We start from the raw sequence: 4,927 nt of genomic DNA on the forward strand, positions 1-4,927 counted from the left end.
TGTCCCAGTCTGCTCTCTCTCTCTCTCTCTCTCTCTCTCTCTCTCTCTCTCTCTCTCTCTCTCTCTCTCTCTCTCACTCTTGCTCTCTCTCTCGTGACAGATGGGTTGGCCCACCTCTCAGAGGACAGTATAATGTGGACCTGTCTGTGCCTGACAGGATGGCAGAGATCAAACGACATTGTGGAAGGTGAAGGGCCCTTCCTTTCGCCAGCTTCCCTGTGTGACACGTGGCAAAGGAGACCAGTTGCAGCCTGACTGACCGGGGAGGTTTTAAACTGCTTACTACAACCCTCTTTTGTGTACTAAATGATAGCATTGAAAGCTGGCAGAATGTAAGTGGCTGATAATATACTGTCTGCATCAACATCTGCCTATACCACTAATAATGGATATGATTACCACTCGCATTCCTTTACTTTATATACAAATAGTGGAAAGTGGGGGACAATTGTAACATAAATAAATAAATGTATATATATATATATATATATATATATATATATATATATATATATATATATATATATGAATTTAATATACACAAATGTTTATTCATTTATTAGTTATACTTAATTACAAGAACAATTCACATTCAATCACACAAAAAATAAACCGTGGATGTAGAGATAACAAAACAAAAAATTGTTATTTTCATGTTCTGTTAAACTTTGATCATGAGAGCAGCCCGTTCCAAATAAACTTCAGACTCCGCCAGTGCGCCAACATCTGATTATAACCAGCATGAATGCATGTGACCTAAAGCTATAGCACGGCACCTCAACCCAATTCCACAGCTTTCTGAGCACACATCAAGAGCGATTTATCACTGTCGTACTGGCGGACATCTCCCCAAAAGCCCGACCCCTTTGTGTTTTTTATCTGCCACGAACCTGCAAAGTGAGCAATAGTGAACAAAGTAATGGGTGTCAACCGGTGGCAATGCCTGAGTTCAGTCTTTGCTCGGCGTCAGTTATTGTTCCAACACCGTAAACCTCTCTAGAGTCAGCAGCAACTACACCCCTCTTTGATCATCTCACTACATGCACTTATCAAAGGTGTGTAAATCAGCTCAAAATGTGTTTTTAAACAAGTGATCAGTGCACTGAAAGCCTTTTGTTTAAAGGAATATTCCGGGTTCAATACAAGTTAAGCTCAATCGACAGCATTTTTGGCATAATGTTGATTACCATCAAAACAATTTAATAAATTTTTTCGACACGTCCCTCCTTTTCTTTAAAGAAAAAAGAAGCTAAAATTGAGGTTACGATGAGGCACTTACAATGGAAGTGAATGGGGCCAATTTTAAAGGGTTTAAAGGCGAAATGTGAAGCTTATTATTTTAGAAAAGCACTTACATTAATTCTTCTGTTAAAACTTCTGTGTATTTTATAAGCTGTAAAGTTGTTTAAATCATCATTTTTACAGTCATTTACAGTGTTCCTTCATCATGGCAACAAAGTTGTAAAATGGGATAGAACTTTACACAGAAAAGGTTAAGCGATTTTATCACACTAAACATTTTTCAACACTCTTATTATTTACATTTTGTGGCTGTATTTTTGAAACAGTGAGTATTTTAACGTTTACGGATTGGCCCCATTCACTTCCATTGTAAGTCAAAATAAATGTTTGCTGTATACAACATTATGCCACAAATGCTTTCAATTGAGCTTAACTTGTATTAAACACGGAATATGCCTTTAAGTTGGATCCATAACAATTTCAAAATGATATTAAAAAGAAAATATAGAAATGGAGCAGGGAACCCCATTTACATATTAGATAAAATGTAGTGTTGCATTTTAAGCCTGGCCTATAATAACAAGTGTGTATTTTAACATATTATTGTATTTTTATACTTTATGATGCTTACATTGCAAAGCCCTTAAAATAATCCTTATTGATATACACAGTCATATACGTGTACAATGTGAGACACAATAAAATTTGAGTCTTCAGGCCTAGGTTTCTTTGTAAACTTGTTTAAGACCCCCCTCATTGAACACCCCTGATTAAACACTAAAATGTGTGTAAATATGTTCAGTTTTAAGCTAACTTGCACCTATACTGGGTCACAAATGAGACTCGTTCGCCATCATACACGTTTGTTCAAGCGATAATACTTTTCAGATTGCTATTTTTGTTTATTTTAAGTGACTGCAAACAGTCTGAACGGTCGTTGTTTTATAGTGCTGTATCGGTCAACCTTTCCACTGCAGTTGTTTCCTTGAATTACCTTGTGAATGATTTATGTTCACCAGTACGGCCCTCAATGACTGAAGGCTGGGGGCCAATAAAGGTTTTTTCATTGGTAAACACGGCATATTAAAAGCCCACTTGTTAGGAGGCTTCAAAGACATTTCTGCTTCACAGAGAGCATTTGGTCTCATTTCACTTGTCAAACATGTGAGTGTCACAAGCACTCAGACAACACAAACCATTTCCCATAAGTAAACACAGGCAGCCGTTAAACTAAGCAAGGTAGCAGGACACTAAGCAAACATAGACGTGGACGAACAGGCCACATTGAAGCTAAACTGCTGGAGTTACTTTGCTAATGGATCCAGTAGCTTCATTGTAGTTATTTGCTTACTGGTGAATGGTAGGGGATAGCCGATTTATCACTTCAAAGTGGTTAAAACCTTTGGTAAAGACAATTTGAGAGAGGTTTAATGGGTCGTGTTGTCTGGTGTGGGGAGTGTTATTACTATTATGAGTTGAAGTGGCAACAATAAAACACATGCATGCTCACACGATATTATTCAAAATGAACAAAAAAGATCTATTCTGTGCATCCAACATTCAAATAGACCTAAGAGCAATTCACTGTTAAAGATAACAGAAAGCCGACATCTGTAGCCCCATTGAAAGACTTATTTAACAAGATTAGCATGGCTATTATCAAACCAGGTTCCTTTTTTATTCCTGACCTCTTTTCAACTCACTTTCCATTGCACGTCCCCACCAATCCACAACATATTTAGAGCACAGAGGGGTTTTGCATGAGATTTTAATGTTAGATGTTTGAATAAACCACTGTCATTTGTGCTTTTTTGGGAACCGTGACAGTCGTTTAACAGCCAAATTTGACCACTGCAGCTCTGGGCTAATGTATGCGCTCAATATTATGGGGATCGTTTACCAGTGTGTGTTGTTGAAGACGTGTTCTTATAAGCGTACAATGAGAACGGTGTATCTGCACCACTCTGTTGGGATTGCTCAAATGCAAGTTTGTATTAATCACAGGAACAAGTTTCACAAAACCATCTACAACAAAGCAAGCCAACAAATAAAAAATGACCCAATTTAATTTCATTTAAAATGACTACTAATTAATTTAAATCTCCTTAATTTAAATCATGTTTCCTGATTTAATACTAAAATACGAAAGAAATTAAACCTTGCTGCCTTTAATTAATCATTTAAAATTAGATTTTTAAAATTATATTACATTTTTATTTTTTATGGTGACCATGAGTGAGAAATGTGAATGAAACCAATTGTCAGTCATGAAAAAGCTCTCAGATTAGACATTGATTTTTCTCAAGGCAGCATTTTGACAATAATGCCTCCTGCTACGTGGCAGTTAAAAACTGAAAGAGATCTGCCTTATCTATCATAAAGGGCACATGCCAGGCTTAGATGGAGGCACATTTACTACATTAAAAACATGACAAGTCCCAATACATATATACAGTGCCAAACAGTATTAGAGTAAAAAGTGAACATAAAGAAATTATTAAAATGGTTGGACTAGAAAAAGGTCTTAATAATAATTTTCAGTGAAAGAAAATACTAAGAACGTTCAAAAAATATAATATTTCTGTCAGTACCACCACAGAGATAAACTAGTGAACACTATTGGTTATTATGATTGGCCATTTTTTAAATTTAATTGAAACGTTGGACTAAGATTCTCTGATAATTCTTAGTGAATTTCCTCAAAATTTCTTATTTTCTCCCTAATTTGTGTAGAGATTTTGATCATTTTTTTTATTTTTTTTTTATCCCCTTTTCTCCCCACTTTGGAATTCCCAATTCCCACTACCTAGTAAGGTCCTCGTGGTGGCGCGGTTACTCACTTCAATCCGGGTGGCGGAGGATATGTCTCAGTTGCCTCCGCTTCTGAGACTGTCAATCTGCGCATCTTGTCATGTGGCTCGTTGTGCACCACACCGCGGAGACTCACAGCATGTGGAGGCTCATGCTATTCTCCGCGATCCTCACACAACTTACCACACGCCCCATTGAGAGCGAGAACCACTAATCGCGACCACGAGGAGGTTACCCCATGTGTCTCTACCCTCCCTAGCAACCTGTGCCAATTTGTTTGCTTAGAAGACCTGGATGGAGTCACTCAGCACACCCTGGATTCGAACTCGCAACTCCAGGGGTGGTAGTCAGAGTCAATACTCGCTGAGCTACCCAGGCCCCCAGGATTTTGATCATTTTGTTTACATCGTCAATTTGTATTGTATTAACAGCTTTTTATTAATATAAAATGGCAATAAATAAAGTAAAAAAATAACTAAATAAATACATAAAACAAAATAAAGATTATAAGGTATCAAATTGTATGCATTAATGCAATAGTTACTGGTAACATGTCAGTTTCTACATATACATTTTTAACATTAAAAGATTATATATATATATATATATTTAGACACACACACACACACACACACGTTACCATTATTTAATGCATTATGAACAAACATGAACTAACAACGAACAATAGCATATTTATAAATTGACATTAACGAAGATTAGTAAATGCTTTAAAAATATTGTATCTAATGCATTAATTAATGTTAACATATAGAACCTTTTAGTAAAGTGTTACTGATTCGGAAAAATCACATTCAGTTAACTTCTTAGAACCCTCTCAGAGCATATTTAGGAGAAAAAAATAAAACAACCCAAC

Source organism: Myxocyprinus asiaticus, chromosome 31 (genome assembly GCF_019703515.2).
Source record: "Myxocyprinus asiaticus isolate MX2 ecotype Aquarium Trade chromosome 31, UBuf_Myxa_2, whole genome shotgun sequence".
Classification (NCBI taxonomy): Eukaryota; Metazoa; Chordata; class Actinopteri; order Cypriniformes; family Catostomidae; genus Myxocyprinus; species Myxocyprinus asiaticus.